Genomic DNA, 20,047 nt, shown 5'->3' on the forward strand with positions numbered 1-20,047 from the left:
AAATTATGGCGATGACTAATGACGAATACTGTGAGCATTAAAATCCATCGTAAAAGAATGACATAGCATTGAAAATATATGAGATGGTAAAAATGGCTGGAGCACTGTTGCCTCGCCGGAGCCCTTGAAACACAAGGGCCTAGAGGCACGTGCTATACGAAAGAGCTATCACAGTGGTATCCTCTGAAGAGAGGACCCGCTATGAACATGTGGGGCTGATAACATGCAGGACAACATCTTTCAGGAAACTTAGGACTGCGTTGGTATCAAATAGCGGTTCTGGGCCGAGTAACATTGCGGGATGAAGGGGGATCTGCTGCCGGATGACCGCTGACGAAAGCACAGCGAAGACGAATAATGAGAGCGTAAGCAAACATTCAGAAAGCGAGATGCTTGTTTGATCTCGCCCTGGGAATAGGTGAAAGCAATGATAATTTCAACACCAAGGAACCCACGTATGCATTCAACAACAAAAGCTTCTGAAGAGGCCACTTCCACATGAGCACTGCAGGAAGACTTTGATGAGCTCATCAACCAGCAGATATGTTCACTCGTGGCAGAAATTTTCACTGCCACAATAGCAGGTTCGAAGATATTTGCATGATGACATTTTGGGCCAAAAAGAAGATCCGTTTGAGTGATGGTATAAGGATGCTGCCCACTGTTGGCTCGGCTTGCGAAGAGCGACCTGCTGATACCAGACACTCTAAGCAGCTCTTTACGAAGTCTGAATCGATGGTGACATGCAGTAGAGTGTCACTGCTCTTCGAACATGTCCAGCTGTTGTCCCTGCTTCATGAAAAATAAAATAACTACAGTTATGACATTGTCATACAAAAGTGTTGTATTCGAGAATTGTGTTAACCACGAAGCACCATATCCCTGTACATTAATAACTATGGTGTAAACTATTTTGCGCCTCTGGCTGGTGAAAAAATACATTTTTGCGATAACAAGGGGATTATTATTAGAACAATATTTGCTTCGCATTTAGGTTTCATTATTACAATTCGCTTTGAAATTGAAAAATTGATATTTCACACCCATAGTTTTTACTAAAACTTGAAATATCTGGAGCATAATTTATTTCAGGACATAACTTCGGGAATAGCAACAGTATGCCACCAAAGCATCAATACAGTTCATTTTTTTTTTACATTCGTTCACAATTGTTTCCTAATGTGCATTCACTAAAACCATCTTCAGCCTCAATAACTACCTAAACTAAGCTTCGATAACAGCTGCATACTTGGATCGAACGGTGCATGTTCCGGCCACTCTAGTGTAGCAGTGTAGGAGAAAAAATAACCGCTACTTAAGAATGCCTTTTGGTGACCTTGTGCACAGAAAGCCTAGCTGGACTTTGCCACCTGAAGCGGCTGCGCAATGGCTATCACTGATTTTTGGTGTTCTCGACAGCATCGACTTGCTTGAGACGCTCGACCTCAATGACGTCTGACCGCTGGCAGAACTTATTTCTCTGTATCACAGATGAAAATTGCCTACGAGCTCTTATTTCGCCCAAAACACACACTTTTGCCACATTCAAGAAAGTGGCACTTTCCAAGTTGATGTGGACAGCATGTCTGGGCATGCACTTTTGTCTTCTGCGTCAGAGTGGGTTTTCCATGATGAAGCAACGGCTCCTGTATCTGGAGACTTATTGGAACTAATTTCAAGATAGCCTGATGTCCATTGTGAATATCGAAGTAAAAACGAATTTGGAATACCATTGGAGCCACTATACTTTTTGTGTCTAAAATTAAAATCAAATTAGGAAAGCCATTAATATCAACTGAAATGTTGGAAATAGAAAAATCAGAATCTTTATAAAAAGCAGGGCAGTCATGAGAACCGTTTGCGTACACCGAATGGAAATATTCATTGAATGCATTGGATATGCGTGCAGGATCGTTTACAGTTTCATCATCGATAGTCAAAGAAGATTGATAATCAGTAGTAGGCATGACAGAATGCCAGAACTTCCGGGGATTATTTCTTAGCAATCCTGGCAGCTCGAGATGAAAGAAGAAATTTTTGGCCATATTCATTTTCAAATTTATTCCCTCTTTGGAAGAGGTGAATCTAGCAATTTCATCAGGGGCATTGCTGCGTTTTGACCGTCCCAGTCTTCTAACGCGGCGTGATAATTGCAAAATATCTCTAGTCATCCAAGGGATGGCACGATTTCTTTCTCACTTTTTAACAGAACAAAGCATTAAATAAACAATTTTGTAATGTTTTAAACTGGCGAACTAATGTATTCACGTCGCAATCTCTACTGATTGTGCAAAACGATTCAAAATGTTCAGATAAGCCAGCAAGAATAGACGTCTCGTCAGAGCGAATAAAATCGAAAAAAGCTTGAATTTCGGCACGCGGTTTGTAGACTGCAGTTTAGCGATATTAACACTGCCTTGTGATCTGAAATTCCGTAAGTAATTTCACACTCAGACAACTTATCAGGAAGGTCTGAACTAATGAACACCAGGTCAAGAAGTACGTTTGGCCTTGTTGGGCCATCAACTATTGTGTAAGCCCCAACGATAAAGAAAATTTAATTGCTTCACAACCTAAAGAACTGCGATGCGATAGTGAGGGCCAGTGATTATCTGGCGGGTTAAAGTCTCCCATTAGAATTAAACTAGATGCATGAAAACTAGGCGAGTTGATATAATCAGAGAGAAGAAAAAGGTTATCGGATGAGGAGGCAGGTGAATGGCAGAACACAGAAAATATGATTGTTTATTTCCCTAGGTACAATTTACTCCAAACTGACTCAAGATCTGCTGGAGGATAGATAACCGAAAACTTAGATTTCAAAAAAAAGGGCGACACTACCTCCCCTGCCTGATTTGCGGTCTGATAGGACAGCTACATAGCCGGGTGAAGTGATTTCAGAGTCATCTAAGTGATCTTGAAGCCAGGTTTCAGTGACACCAATGAAATGAGGCGAATAGGAGGCTACCAGGGAAAGAACAGCGGGAACTTATTTACTAGACTTCTTGCATTGTAAGATTCGCGGAAATGTCAATGTGAAGACTACGTAGCCCGGAGAGTGTTATCAGAAAGACTCCAATCATTCACTACGGTGTTTGCAGCGTGACCTTACTCGTCAACTGGGGCATTAGCTGCATCATACAAACTGTAGCGGACATCATTTATAAAAACATGGTCACAACGCAACCTCACCAGAGAGCCATGGTCACGAAAAGAAGAGGTTGCTGCCCATAGCTTTTTGCGAATGGCCACGTGCATTAGCCCAAAAATCTTCAGTTATGTAAAATTTTGTTCCTCTAGGCTTTGAGGCAATTTTCATTATTTCTACTTTGTTCCTTAAGTCTAGTACTCGTAATGTACCTGGGCGCAATCTACTTTCACGTTCGGTGCCACTTCTGTGACAGCGTACGATGGCCAGGCATTCAATTTGATGTTTGTCTGTGAAAAATTGGCGTACATTAGACAAACGCCTGTGTGTGATTCTTTTTAATTAGTTCCGAAACGGCGCGAGATAAAGAGCGTACGTCAGAACCAGAATGATTAAACTCAGACTCTAGGATCAGCGATAGTTTGTTCTAGAGCGGCCACGCGGGATTCCAGAACGTCAGAACGCTTGTTAAAACCTTGATGTCAGCGATGTCACGAGCCATCATTTTCTGCCCAGCCAATAGTTAAGTCAGCATTCCGGAAATACTGTTCAAGTCATTATCAGGTTCAGATGAGTACGAAGTCTCGTATGAATTACTGCTGTTGAATTACCGGGATTTAATTCTACATCACCGCTAAGGACAAGGCGATTTGCGCAAAACAGTGCACGCATAAAGCAAGACAAAAAGCTCTGAGGGCAAGAGAGCAACAGCAAACAACGATCATCTGATCTCAAACAATGGGCGTGTTTAATGTAACGTACCTGCACAAAAAACAAGACGCGATTAAGCGTCCTGTCGGTGCTGCTGCGCTCTTGCCCACTGACGAGGGAAGCCGGGTCCAGGTCTTTTAGGCATTGTGTCGATAACCTTATTGACCAAAAGCGTGCTCCTATTGGGCCATCCGATGACGTCACATATAAATTGGGACCATATGGCGCGACAATAGGACTACTATCGCACTTGCCAAAGATGTCAGACGGGGAGGTGACAGGGCAGTTCGGACGCAGACCATCATACGCGGGTACAGGATGTAACTTCAAATGCAGCGCATGGTCAACGGACGGATATATTTCGAAGCACCTCGAGTAAAAGCCAGCGTTGAAGATTCCAGGTGAACAGCAAAGAAACTGCACGAAAAACAAGACGCGATTCAGCATCCTGTCGGTGCTGCTGCGGTTTTTGCCCACTCTGATTATGCTTATGGCACATCGAAGACATAGAACGACTAATGTGCGGTTGCCTTTGCTTTCAAGATGAAAGCTTGACGGTTTGTAAGAAAAAGTGTGACAGCGTTGAATCTCTTGCTGTGCTCTGACGTGAATGGGGCTTGAGTGAGGCAGTTTGGCAAAATGTACTTCTTGCTTCCCTACAGAACCTCCCGATTAAATAAAAAAATTGTTTGCTGATATGTTTATGTGCTTCCAGTTACCTTCCATGTACCTGGATCCGCTTTTTATCTGAGTGCCATCCAACAAAATTTAGAAATAAGCTTTGTTTATTTATTTAAGGGCATATATCGATTGATTATTTGCTCGGATTTGTAAAATTACAAAAGCCAATGGAGCATTTCAACGCCTTCTGCATCACTGAACGAATCATGCGCTTTCGCAATATGATTTGATTGAATATGAAATAGTTTGATACTGAAGCAGCTAACCCGACTATTGAAGCGCTCAAGAACGTTATATTCCAGTTTACAGTTTTCTGTAAAGACGGTATTACTTACGCTGTTTATATGTTAGCAAATGTGAAGGATATTAAGGTCCTTATGTGGGGAATACTTGAAGTGCGTGTCTGAATTTCTGGTGAAATAAACATTTCTAAGCCGTCGTTTATGGCCCGTTTAGAAGCGTTTCATTAAATGCTTCAAATGTTTATCCGATTCCTTGGGAAGACAAAAAATTACACATGTTTCACATGTTGAGCAATGGGGAACATTTTTGGGTGACATGAACCTGAAGTTTCAAGCGTGCAGATACATTATGCGCTTAGAATATAATTACTCAATGCTCGCATTCTAGGAATTTTTTATAATTTCTACGAGAAATGTAGTTGCGTTCGTCCGGTTTCCTCTTAGAAATATATATGATATGGTGCACAATATTTCAATAAATGAAGATTCGAGGCATGAGTGATAAATTCTAGTCTGTGTAGCTCAATAACGGCATTTGTAGACTTAATGAAGCGTCCTAGAGTGTGATGCAGTCATTAGGAGCCACGATTCCAGGAGCCCTAAAGGGAATGCACAAGTACCCAGCTTTGCACAAGGTGAAAATAAGGCAAATACGACGTCTATTGTGTGGCGAACCTTTCACGCACCTGATTGAAATACAAGCGTTGCAAATAATTACTGAATCCCTCTTTCTTCGCTATTTTCATGCCTCTTATAGAATTCGTACTTAGCATCTCCGGGGTCCTCGAGGAACTGTGAACTAAGGAACGCAGCTTTTGTTTATTCGAAATAAATAAGAAATATGGTCTCGTTATACTAAGTTGTAGGTAATGTTCAAAGATTGTAGGTTAATGGCGGCCGCTGCAACGAATTGCGCATGCAAGTTTTCTGGGGCATCATATTTACGTTTCACGCGTGAAGCAAAATTTTGTTCTCTGTCTTGGCCCGCCCAGTGAAAAATTCTAACACCACCATGTCTGTTGGCTACGCGGAAATCTTACATATCGGCTTGTAGGTGTGCTGGCTTATCGGCCTGTTGGCCTGTCGGCCTGGTGGCGCATCGGCCTGGTGGCGCATCGGCCTGTTGGTGTATCGGGCTGCTGGCGTATCGGCCTAGTGGCGTATCGGCCTGTTGGTGTATCGGGCTGTTGGCTTATCGGGCTGTTGGCTTATCGGCCTGTCGGCCTGGTGGCGCACAGGCCTGTTAGTGTATCGGGCTGTTGGCGTATCGGCCTGTTCGCTTATTGGCCTGCTAGCGCATTGGCATGTTGGTGTATCGTGCTGGTGGCGTATCGGCCTGTTGGCTTATCGGCCTGTTGGCCTGGTGCCGCATCGGCCTGTTGGTGTATCACGCTGTTGGCGCATCGGCCTGGTGGCGCATCGGCCTGTTGGTGTATCGGACTGTTGGCTTATCGGCCTGTTGGCGTATCGGGCTGTTGGCGCATCGGCCTGTTGGTGTATCGGGCTGTTGGCGTATCGGCCTGTTCGCTTATCGGCCTGCTGGCCTGGTGGAGCATCGGCCTGTTGGTGTATCGGGCTGTTGGCGTACCGGCCTGCTGGCTTATCGGCCTGTTGGCCTGGTGGCGCATCGGCCTGTTGGAGCTCATGGCCCAAGACTATTTGGGCTGCACCTACAGGGCCCTCCGTTATTTGGCATAAAATAAGTCTCTCTCTGAATACCTGAAATTATTTTTATTTACCGAAAGTACCACAGTCGGCAAAAACGCTTGCGGCACAAACAATCACTTAGTTCACACGTCACCCGGCTTCTGTGCAACGTGCTTTCAAAAATTCTTCATCGTTTTTTCTGGTCTTCGTCGTGCACATCGCTGCCCAAGAGAGTTGCAAGTAAAAAGTGAGGAGGAAATTCAGGAACATGTTTATAAATGCAGTTAGAATGTATATGTATACAGTGAAGCGTTCCATAGATATGCATAATGCACGAGTGCTATAACACGTGTTTGTACTATTTTAGTCATTGTGAGTGCAAAGTGAATTTAGGTGGCACGTTGACAAAGAATGCAATACATCTGTGAATAAAACCAGCGTTACAGGGGTTCAAAGAGGCAAGCTGGCTTTATGAACTATTTGTTTGGGGGCACCCAACCAGTACTAAGAGGCGCAGTTGTAACCGTCCGCAGGGATGCGCCGTCCCACACACAAGTATGAGCTATTCAGTGAGAACGCACAAGCAGCAGCCACCGTCGGCAAGACAGGTGCAGGCAGGTTCACTAAGAAAGCTTCACTTTCAATAATTATGTGGATCTCTTACACATCTGTGGGAATCGATGTAACTGCGCATTTGTGTTAAATAGCAACACACTCTTCGTTATTCTCTCTTTATGTGGTTACAATCTGTCAACAAGCAGCTTTAAAAGGTACTGGCTCTACCCTTAATGTCTACACTGGAGCACGAAATGTGGCAGACAATGACTCTTGCATACTAACCCGTGGTCACTGAAGTGTTTGAGAGAAGTATATCTCTGTTCATATTGCCAGAGAATGTAGATTTTGTGCATGCATTTATCGGTAGCGATGCCATGACATGGACAAACTACCGATTAGCCAGGTAGCATGCAAATGAATGTGCATGCAACAACGTATCAACAAGCCTTTTTGGCTACTTCTGAAATATAACTTCCTGGCAAATACATTATTTCAGATTCGTGATTATTAGGACGATTAGGCACCGGCCACCATGAATCCCCGACCCTACGCTCAACAGCAGAAACAATAGTAACTGCGCCATGCACTGTGGTTTTACTTGAGCGATAAACAGCACAGCTAAACTAAACACACAGAAAGTCCCTTTCATTGACAAAGCACAGCCAACATAGTCAACCTTACATATGCAAGGGGCTTCGGGGTCCAATACTTCAGCATACTAAATTCCTAGGATTTATGAACATTGCAAGGTTCAAAAATCTGAATAAGTGAACTGCGCACTGGTCGGCCACCTAAGTTGAAACAGTAGTTCACTGAATTGAAACATTTCAGTGCATGTCACAGTATAAGATCTAAACGCGCTACATTGCAAAAGTTTTGAGAGGCCACCTTCTTGGGGGTTAAAGCGGGCCTCGGCTCCATCTTCCCCTCTCCCGGCGTTTATTTATCAGTTTTCCTGTCACTTGCGGCGCCTCAGTTGATATGGCATCCATACAGTGGCTGCCATGTAGCAAAAAGTGAATCCACTGAGGCCAGAAACAAGATGCCCCAGCCTCCTTTTCGAGTCATCAGTTGCTCCCAGTATAGATCTGGAATATAAAGAGTTGCATTGGGCATTATATTTCAACACGCACAATAAACACCATCTAGAATATCTTGCAACAGCATGAGCTGCATATGCCTGTGTTGGTGGACATTATATCTCAGAGTTCTAGCAATTCACCTTCTGCTTTTTTTCTTAAGTGAGCGCCCACCACGAAAATAGCACATACAATGAATTGCTATAAAATATTTTCTCCATGACTAAGGCGAAGTAAAAAAAAAATATGTCGAGGGTGCCGAAAGCCTAGCTTACAGCAGCATAGCCAGGCAAAATTTGGCATCCGAAATACAATCGGAAAAAACGCTAGCAAAAATATGGTTGATCGCTCTTTCATGGGAATCAGTGGAACACAAAAGTGAAACATGTCTTCCCAAAAGCGGTTGCATGATTATTGTACATTCAGAATTAAGTTGCAAGTAGTCCTCAATGGCACCTTACCACTGCACAGCGATCCTCGACAATTGCCACAAGCGAATGTAGTGAACCGACTTGTGACCGGGAAACATCTCCTAATGACACCGCATTGCACCCGCTGGAGCACTGTGCCCATCCGCCATAAACCACAGTCGTTCGAAAGCTGTACGAACGAAACCGAGTGTGTTTTAGTAAATCGCTTCGTGAACTCGCGCTCTGCTGCGTCCTGTTGGCAATTAGCGTCCTGCTACCGAGTTGCTTCAGCGAAGGTACGAGCATTTTGCTCTGGCTCCGCAGTACATTGGCCAGCCACTTGTGACGGGCTCAGCTTCAGGAATGCGAGTGGCAGAGTTTGCAGCATGCACCGCGAACGTGCAAAGGCACTCTGCATCACACTGGCTTTTCTCTCCCCAGACCAAAGCGAAATTCGTCCATTGACGTTGTTCCCTTTTTGCGCCACTTAATGCCACAGCTTTCTTAGTTGGTGCCATCACAAGCGAAGCAGCAGGCAGCATGTTAGCACTGTTGAAGCATGCTAAGCCTGCACTCCGTAGGTGGCAAGACATCACAGGCTAATCCGATACAAAAGACAAACAATGTGTGCAACCTGTTTTAAAAACTAAATAGTTTTTTGCCGGGGTAGACCATCAACTTTGTGTAAATGATGTGACATCGGCGTGACCATGTCAAATCTGCTCTGTGATGACAGGGATGGCTACGCCGTGTAGAAGCAGCGAAGCAAAGTAATGCACCATGACACTAGCGAGCACCGACAGTGAGGGCTGCAGTAATCTCACCGTAGCGGAGGCTTCAACACTGTGTAGCCTGCTGTAGGCAGTGTAGGCCTTCGGCTGATGTAACCACGCAGCTTCCGCACATGGTTTGTCTTTCCCGTCCAATTAGCCTCTGACACCACGTCGCCTATAAAGTGCAGCTTCAACATGCATCACCAGTGCTTACACACCGCCTACTGTTTCGCTCATGATGGCACCAACTAGCGAAACTGCTGCACTAAACGGTTCAGAAAGGCAATGGCGTTGACAGGTGAATCTCGATTTAGTCCGGCTCGAGACACGCCAACAAGAAACAGAACGCCTTAACGCGCTTGCGGCGCAAGCTGCGAACACTGCCACTTCCATTCCTGAAGCTGAGTGCATTGCAAATGGCTGCCCAAGACACTACAGGGTCGGGCAAGAATGCTCAAAGCTTCGCCAAAGCGACTCGACAGCAGGAATCCGCTCACCAATAGGACGCCCTGGCCAAGCAAGCCTGCAACATTGTGGCCAACCTGCAAATCGTGTGACTTTCGCTACAGCGGACCATGAGTTCACAGGGCAAATATAGAAGAGCTTCTGTGAAGACACACTTACCTTCCGTGTTTTACAAATTCCTACGAAACAGGAATCAACCATATTTTTTTATATTAAAACTGAAAATGCCGCCATTACCAATTGTCCAGCATGACCTCTCAGATTAGGCAGTGCCCGCGATATGGCATATTACCTTGAAGGACCTGTGTAAGGACTTGTGTCATAGCCGTCAACCCCAGGTGCATGCATTACCTGCTTAGGTGCTGCTTAGATGCTCCTAATACAAAAATTCTGCAATCAACAGAGCTGCTGTTTTGTCAAGTGAGCGGACACAAGTGATGACGGCAATGAAACGCTTTCAAGAATGTAAGCGTACTTCTAAATACCAGGCTGCATGGCCTAGCACACAAATTCAACTTTTCATGCACCACAACTTCTCTTGCCATGAAGGAGAAAGGCAGACCCCAAGGCATACTGAAATTACCTTTCCATCATCTCTCTCACAATCGATCCTATTTTGGAGGCCCTCTGGCAGTTCGCCCGTGAGAGCGTCCACTAGCTACGGTTAGGTCCAGGGTTCTCCTACAATGACAAGCATTTAATAGAGATAATAATTGGACACAAACAAAAGGAAAGCACATGTTACGTAGTACGTATTGCAAATCACAATAGCTACACTGGCAGAAATTAGAAAGGCTGACGACGATGCCTCTCAATGTAATAAATACAGTCAAAGTATACAGTGCTGTTTTATCCTGACACAAATCATTGTGCAGTTTTCGAAATGCTGTTTATTTTTTGCTTTACACATATTGGAGCCCCCTTTTGGATCAAATTGGGGAAAGGAACTATACCCAAGTTGGTCTCGATAGAGCTTATGATGCCGCGTCAAAATTGGAGAGACAGACGGAATTGGGGAAGAAGCAGGCCACACCAGAATCTGAAAAACCGCCGGCCTTTATAACAAAATATTCTAATGCACTCCGAAACATAAACAGCATCCTACAAAAATACCATCCAATATTATCATGTAATGAGCGTCTGAGGAAAGCGTTCCCGGATGTACCTAGGGTTACTTATTGCCGCTACAGGAACTTTAAAGACATGTTAGTGCACGCGAAAGTCAGCCAGCAGCATTCCCCGTAATAAAAACATGTTGTCGCCGCCTGTGCAAAACCTGTAGGCACCTTCAAAGTGACCTTAAGATTAGAAGCACCGCAAATAGTTATACACAAGAAGCCAAATCTACCTTCGCTTGTACAAGTTCGGATGTGATATATATGCTTGAATGTTTCTTCTGTAAGAAACAATATATCGATGAAACAGGACAATCAATGAACGTCAGATTCAATGGACATCGCGCGGACACATCTAAATAGCTTCCCAAAGCCATCACCGAGAATTTCAACCAACCAGGTCATAACTTTGATGAACTTAAACTCTACATCTTACACACAAATTTTCGTTCTGAACGAGAAAGAAAATACAGAGAATCATACATTATCCATAAGTTTAAGACATTGCAACCAATCGGCATATACATTTCAAACGGAGCTATGCTAAATTTCAAGCTATAGACAACATAACTTAGTTTGGTTTCTTATGTTTTTTTTTCTTTTTCTTCATTTTTTCCTTCCTTTTTTTCCAGCCGGAGTGTCAGATGCCGTCGACGCGCCGGCTAACACGCGCGCGTTGACACGTGCTTGACATTCGGCCGGGTCACTGGCCTTGAGCACAGCACTCCTTTATTCTCATTTCGACAAGCTGACACACCTTAACTTGTTGCCGCAACCAACCGCCTTACATCCCCTCCCCTTTAGAAGCACCCCCCCTATATATACTGTGGCGAGGAAAGCATAAGTCGCATTGAAGAAGACAAGTTCACTTGTAGAAACGTTGGCTCCGGCTTTCACCTTGATCTCGTTTTGCCCATCGTCTTGAATTTCCATCTCCCGCCTGTGTTTTATCGGCAACTTTGAAAGCCTGACAGACAACAGAAAATTCCAAATGAACTGCTGATATTGCAATAACGAAAGCTACCCATAAAAATTAGCCATAAATATGGAGAATAGTGATGGTTTCCTGAAAAAGAAGGTAGGCTTGGAAATAGTCAAGGCACATCTGGATAAGATTGCTTATCTGAATGTTTTCCACACACATGGGTGTGGACATTATAATTGTGTGAGCCAGTGCTTTGAAAAGTGCTACAGGCATGTAGGTGAGTATCGGTGAAAGTGACTCGATAAGTATGAGCAAGCGCACGCATAAAATATTGGTTAGCAAGAGCGAGTGTCTCACAAACTGTTCCTGAGAACTAAGCAATGGTGTCAGAAAAATCTTACCAGGCTGGTCTGGAAGCAACAATATGGGGCTGTCAAAGAACATAGCAGCAGTGCTGCATGCTGAACGTAATGTACAAGCAATGTTAATTCAAATCATTTCTGCAGAAATTCACGAACTGGAGGAAGCTTCATGAAAGTGAAAAAAAATGTCATGCACCCAAGAGTAGCATGAAGCTCCAGAGAAAATTTGTAGTTTTGTGCATCTGTAGGGTGAAATACAATTTTTTTTTCTTTCAATAATAATTAACACTGAAGAACAGCCACACATGAGGGTGGCAAGCAAGTAAAAACTGGCCCTGTCCATGAACTATTATCTTACACAAGGACTGCAAAGCTTTCGACCCACTGACACCACATAGCCAGTCACTGTTCTGCAATAACACACCGACAAGTCTTTCTATAATACTTTCATATATTACAAAATAAACATATGAATGTAGCAAGTTGCAATGACATGGCTCATTAACTTCTTTTGGACTGAATAAGTAACCTACTCGAGAGCAATCTTTCTCATTGCCTTGAACAGCATTCACAAAGTTCTTCCCCTGCCTTGTCCCATAATGGAGCCAAGAGCTCATGATATCTTAAAGTTACAAGCTCCATCACATTTTAACGCGATAGCGTTAAGGAGCTCGTGTCGCAGAAAAGCCGGTGTCGTCGGCGTCGGCGTCCGCGGCGTTGGCCGTGAGCGATAAATCACGGCAGGCACTTCATAAATAAAAAGCAATTTCCAAGATGGGCTGGGTGGGAATCGAACCAGGGTCTCCGGAGTGTGAGACGGAGACGTTACCACTGAGCCACGAGTTCGATGCTTGAAAGCGGTACAAAAGCGCCTCTAGTGAACGCGGTGTTGCCTTAGAAACGAGCTGTTTCAAAGGCTCAGGCGTGCGTCGCTTGCTCAGGCGCACATTTCGTTGTCGCGCCGAACGCTGCGTTGCTTGACGCTCACCGCGTCCGATGCGGGGCGCGTAGTCGCTGCGCCGTAGCCCATTGTCTTACACCCTTTGGCGGGTCGACGGGAACGCTGTCACGTTCCACTCTTGAAGGCGAAGCTTAAGCGTCCTCCAATTTTTCTTCCCTTTATTCTGCATGGAAGATTCCCAAATTTGCTCGGGTGCATTTCACAGAAAACCCGTGTAGCCCTGCCAACTAGTGAACTTTGGACAAACCCACTGTAAGCAAGCGCTGTGCTGCTGTTAACTGGGTGTAGCGCAAACTTTTGCTTGAATTCTGTCCTGCTTTAGGCACATGCCTATGTACTATCTTCTAGACATGATCATTACTCGTAGACGTTTGTTCACAATGTCTAAACCTGGAGCCCGTTGTGAGCCATTTACTGACAGGAAAATGTGTTTATCGATAAATAGGTACACCAGACCCGAGTTGGCAGGCCACTGCATCCCGCAATGCCTGATGCAAGCACATAGCATCTAAAGTCGTGTTGACGCATTTAACATGACCTTCTTCCAATGCGCTAATTCATGGGTTTCAACATCTCAAAGCAACACTGCAGCTATGAGAGGTGCCATAGTGGAAGACTCTGGAATTAATTTGGCCACCTGAGCTCTTTAACGTGCACCTAAATCTAAATGCATGCGTGCGCTTGCATTTCATCCACTTCAAAATGAAGCTGCCATGGACAGAAATCTAACTCTCAACCGCATGCTTAGCAGCACAATGCCAAAGCCAATAAGCCACCAAAGTGGGTATCGGGTTAACTACGCACTTTCTTTGGACACTGCTGGACCCATTGCGGCATCAATTTACGCTTCTGAAGTACCTTATTATCTAGCAAAAATAGCGCAAACCAGGACGACCACGAAATGAGCGGGACACACACAGAAGTGCTACTAACAACTACTTTTATTCTCCCGCCACAATGCTCGTATATCTCGTATATACACAATGGCCACACATGCGCAGATGTAATGAAAATGATCAAAATTAACACATCACTTACGCCAGGCAGTTAACAGACATGTGTGCTTAAAACTGGCACTCTGCAACTTAGACATTAAGGTGTATCACTGACTCAGTCATCTGCTTTTTTCTTTCTGTGATAAAATTTTAGTACCAATCGCGCGTGCTCACTTTTACCAGGTGAAGATGACGGGTCCCGCATGTCGCGTTGTCCCCTTCATCTCGTTCGTCGTGTGTTTCCGCTGCTTTTTTACTCATTTTCCAATGTAAACACTAGCCCAGTTAACCAAATTGCATTTATCCCGGGAGCTTGACCAGCTAAACGAAGCACTTTGTTGATGATAGATTTTCTTAATCCTGTGAAAATGAAACTGGCAGAATATGAAGACATATGCCGTGTATGATATGACAATCAGAGTGTCCGACATTTTGACTCAATTTCATGTTATCGCGCGTTATTCCCACAAAAGATAAACTATACAATGCCAGTGCTCTGCAAGCGAGGCTCGTGAGTGTCGACGCACCCGCGGTCTCTGTGTGGCTAACCACACATGCTGTTTAGGAGTCACTTTCTTATCACATGGCGAAGCCCGACGTCGCAGATTCTGGTACGTAAGGTTGCTAAAAAGATGTTGCAGATTATCTGTTTGCGAACATGGCAACAGACTGTACACGCACACGAGAAAAGAAAAAAGAAAACAGGGGCCCGGAAACACTCAAGCGCACATGTTATCCCGAGAACCTGCAACAGCAGATAGCCTGTATAAGGACTTCGAGCCCTATCGTGAGAAGCCAACAAACAAAGATACCAAAGAAAACATAGGTGAAATTGCTTGTACGTAGTTACTGAATTAAAGGAAAAAATAAATAAATGGCAACGAATGTGGATAAAGAACTTGCTGCAGGCAGGGAACGATGCGCAGCCAGGTACAGCCATGCGATTATCACGTGCTCGGTGCGACCACCGCGCATGTTTCGGTGATACTGTAGTCCAGCAGGGAGTCGATTTTGCAAGTTTTCAGGTAAACGACCTATTACAATTCCTTTTGGCTCCAACAGCTACGCTGTGCTGGAGCTCTAACGAACCAAAACATTTTCTGACGATAAATAGATGAGAAAATCTGTAGGATTGAAAGACCCTGCTATTATGTTTGCAAAGTGCAGCCATCGCTCCCTGTTCCTGTTACAAGTTACGGAAACTATAGAAAAGCTGACCTAATAGATTGAAGATAACAGCACGTAATAATACAATACGATGCCATTGTTTCTATCACTATTAAAAACATCGTTTCTAAAACCGGAAGAAAAAAAAACATTTTCGAGTGCCTGGAAACCGCAAATAATATTATATAGTTTAGAAATACCTCGAGCGAGTAGTGTACAAATGCATCGCTGTATAGCTCAATGAGAACACTTTGTTTGAAACATACAAGTTCCGTGTCACTATGAATGAATTTAGGCAGAATAGACTTTTGCATAAAGACGGTTCCTTACGTGCTTATTCAAATGTTAGCCTCAAAGACGTGCAAAAGTCTTCATGTATTGTTTTCGTAGCATCCTACGATAACAATTAGTGTGTCTGCTTGGCCATACTATTGTGGTCTTTGTGGCCGAATTAAAGGCAGTAAACCTACGCGATTAAATTTCAGGGATATTCTCACGGGCCTCGCTTGCAGGGCACTGGCGTTGTACAAATTTTCTTTTGCGCGAATAACGCGCGATAACATGAAACTGAGTCAAAATGTCGCACACTGGTTGTCATATCATAGACGGCATATGTCTTCATTTTCAGCCAATTTCATTTCCACAGGATCAACAATATCTATCATCAACAAAGTGCTTCGTTTAGCTGGTCAAGCTCCCGAGCCAAATGTCCTAATAATCATGAACATACCGAATAGAGGGGGCGTCTGGAAAAAGCAATTTGCTTAACTGGGCTAGTGTTTACATTGGAAAAGGAGTAAAAAAGCAGCGGAAACACACGACGAATGAGATGAAGAGGACAAAGCGACATGCGGGACCCGTCATCTTCACCTGGTCTCTCGTGTGTTTCCGCTGTTTTTTTTTATCCGGTTTAAGTAGTATTTGTAACACTTCTCTCATGGCCAGCAACGTCAAAATTTCGTGACATATTGCACGTCAGATGTCCCGCATTTGTATGAGGTATAAACTCTGTAACGAAGAGTTATTTCAGCACATTGAAAAATGCAGCTGATATCTGCACCGGCGGATTTCCCGAAAGTTGCTTGCAATGTTATGATTCTTTTACAGCAGCGCATTTTGATGTTAGCGCACCCGTCTTTTTTCTTGTAAAGAGATATGCTATATCCATCTGGCCGGTTTGTGCAAATCTGGACTTTCGTGGTGCTTGTAATTATGCCAGAGCTTCGTCAAAATATTGCACCCCTCGTAAAAGTCACACATTGCGTTGGAGCACTTCAATAAGTATTTTCTTGCAAAAGCTATAAATAACCAAAACGCTTTGCATTTTTTATATAAAGAACCCATAATGTTTCCAATATTTTAGCCAAGTATGAACTTTGCAGAACGTTGGTTTCCCTCGACGCACTGCAAAAGATTGAGTAAAATTACCATTTGAAGTTTTAGAGCAGTTACTAAAAGAATATTTCGAAAAGGATGTATTTGATCAACATTTACTTCACACATAAATTTGTCATATTGGTTCGACGTTCACTAAATTTGATCTTGGTAGCATACGTAGTTACGCCAGGATGGTGGACGAAATTTTCTGTCATGCGTATAATGCACTCACAAACCTGCGGAGTGCATTATCACGTAATTTATTGAAAATGTCACATTATTTCTACACGCTTTGAACTTTGCGCATATATTACCAATAATGTGTCCCTGGGGTTTATTGCATGAACATTTCATAACAAAAATAATGACTAATTTATGGACGCGTTCTTGTGCGGACTAGGCGTTGTCTATTGCGCATTTAGGAACGCGTTCCTAAATTCCTTATTTTAGTTCGTGCAATACGCCCCGGATTTTCTCCAAATATAAACTGCGTGCTTATTTTTATTTTCCCCAGCCCAACAGAGTACCCTAATACGGACCCAGTATTATGCATCAAAATGGGGTATCAATGTCATTTCAGTAATAATTTTCAGCGCTGACAATCAAGGCAGAAACTTTAAGATTTTGTGTCACACTGTGAAAAAAGTATCTGATTAAATGGGCAAAGGTACCTAATAATGGCAGCGTGACGCTTTGAAACACTTTCTGAGGAAATGGTTTGCAAAAGCGGTAGTTGAGCCATACATATTTAACGTCGCACAGACATGTGCCATAATAGTCAGCCCCGCTTTTCTATGTTTCATGTCGGTAGCCCTTTTAGTTCTACTAGAGCTTCATGCAAAATTTTGCGCCACTTAATCGTATACCGCTAGGATCACATGAATGCGTATTTTTGGGGCATGCCTAACTAAATGTAGCACTTATAATTTCACCATAACTACCCCAGGCATTTCCCCTACTCAGGCGAAATATCAATTTTGTGTAACGCAAGGTTCATTCTGGACACTGAGAAACATACCCTAAAATGACAAAAGACATCTTTCAAGCATTAAATATTTTTTTCCAGCGTCTGTGTGCATTCAACCAGCAATTGCTTTTAAAAAAGTTTTCCATGTCATTATCTGCAAATTTGTGAAATTTGATTTTCGTGGCTTTTGCGGCTGTGCGAAGACAGCGGGGAAAATTTTGCTCCACTCATAAAATGAAAATATGATGCCCCAGAAAATTTCCATACGCAATACGTTCCAGAGCCCGCCATTAAACTAAACCCTCAGAACATTACCTACACGTTAATATAACGAGCCCCATATTTCTAATTTGTTTCTAAAAAAAAAAACTGCGTTGCTTAGTTCACAGTTCCTCGAGGACCCTGGAGGTACCAAGTGCAAACTCTTTATGAGCTTGAAAATAGCGAAGAAAGAGGGACCAGTAATGATTTGCAACTATTCTATTTCAATAATACGCGTGAAAGGTTCGCCACACAATAGATGTTATAGTTGCCTTATTTCCACCTTGTGCAAAGCTGATTACTTGACCATTTCCTTTGGGGCTTCTGGAATCTTTCATCCTTATCACTGCATAAAACTCTGGAAGGCTTCATTCAGTCTACAAAGGCCGTTATTGAGCTAGGCAGGGTATACTTTATCACTCACGACTCAACATCTTCCTCATTTAATGAAATATAAGAAGCATATTTTGTATGTTTTTAAGAGGAAACCGGAAGAACGCAACTACATTTCTCGTATAAATTATAAAAATTACTAGAATGCGAGCATTAGGTAACTATATTCAAAGCACCTATTTGATTTGCGCACTTGAAACTTTAGGTTCACATAACCCACAAATGTTCCCCATTGCTCAACATTTGAAACCTCTGTCAATTTTTGTCTTCCCAAGAAATCGGATAAACTTTTGAAGCATATGAAGAAACGCTCCTAATGGGCCGAAAACAAGGGCTTAGAGATGTTTATATCACCAGTAATTCCGACACGCACTTCAATTATTCCCCGAATATGGCCCTTTATATTATTCACATTTGCTAACATATAAACGACGTAAGTAATACCTTCCTTCCAGACAACTGTGAACTGGAATTTAACGTTCTTGTGCGCTTCAATAGTCGAGTTAGCCGCTTCGCTATCAAGCTATTTCACATTCGATCGAATCATATTGCGAAAGCGCATGATTCGTTCAGTGATGAAGAAGGCGTTTAAATGTTCCCTTGGCTTTTGTAATTTTAGAAATCCGAGCAAAAAAAAATTGGAGACTTATCAAGGTTAACCTTAGGGTATCCTTAGCGTTTGGAGGCATCTTGACCGCATACATGCCCGGCGCAAAGACGCTTGCGGGCACAGAGACTGACGCGACGGCGGGCGCGCGGCGCTTCATCCCTGGCGTGACGTCATATATCACGTGATGCAGCGATGGTGGCGCCGCCGCCGCGTCGCGCGCGACGGCGCGAACCGAAGCGTGGAGGCCTCCGCCCGGCGACGTCCGACAGCGCGATATGAGGCCCCATCTGCAGCCGGTGTGACGTCATCACGTGACGTCATATCATGTGATCTCACTTCAGGGTCAATGGTGGCCACCGCCGGGAGGCGACCGACGGCGCGATATGAGGCCCCATCTGCAGCCGGTGTGACGTCATCACGTGACGTCCTGTCACGTGACCTACTTGAAGGTCACTTGAAGGTCAATGGTGGCCACCGCCGGGAGGCGACCGACGGCGCGATATGAGGCCCCATCTGCAGCCTGTGTGACGTCATCACGTGACGTCATGTCACGTGACCCCACTTCAGGGTCAATGGTGGCCACCGCCGGGCGTCGCGCGAAGGCCCGAAACCTACGTTAATATGCTTCGCATAATAATCAATCGATACATGTCCTTAAATAAATAAATAAAGCTTATGTCTAAATTTTGTTGGGCAACACTCAGATAAAAAGCGGCTCCAGGTAAATGGAAGGTAACTGGAAGCACATAAATATATCAGCAAATATTTTTTTCTTTAATCGGAAGGTTCTGTAGGGAAGCAAAAAGTACATTTTACCGCACTGCCTCGCTCATGCCCCTTTCGTGTCAGAGCTGATCAAAAGATTCAACGTGGTCACACATTTTCTTACCAAGCCTCAAGCTTGGTAAGAAAATGTGTGACCACGTTGAATCTTTCTCTTCAAAGCAAAGGCAACCACACATTAGGCGTTCTTCATCTTCAACGTACCATGAACATATTCAGAGTGGGTAAGAACATATTCACGTACCATGAACATATTCAGAGTGGGTAAGTGAGTAAGCAGCACCGACAGGATGCTTAATCGCATCTTGTTTTTCGTACAGTTTCCTTACTGTTCACCTGGAATCTTCAACGCTGGCTTTTCCTCGAGGTGCTTCGAAATGGATGCGTCCGTTGACCATGCGCTGCATTTGAAGTTAA

Source organism: Dermacentor variabilis, unplaced genomic scaffold, assembly GCF_050947875.1.
Source record: "Dermacentor variabilis isolate Ectoservices unplaced genomic scaffold, ASM5094787v1 scaffold_17, whole genome shotgun sequence".
Classification (NCBI taxonomy): Eukaryota; Metazoa; Arthropoda; class Arachnida; order Ixodida; family Ixodidae; genus Dermacentor; species Dermacentor variabilis.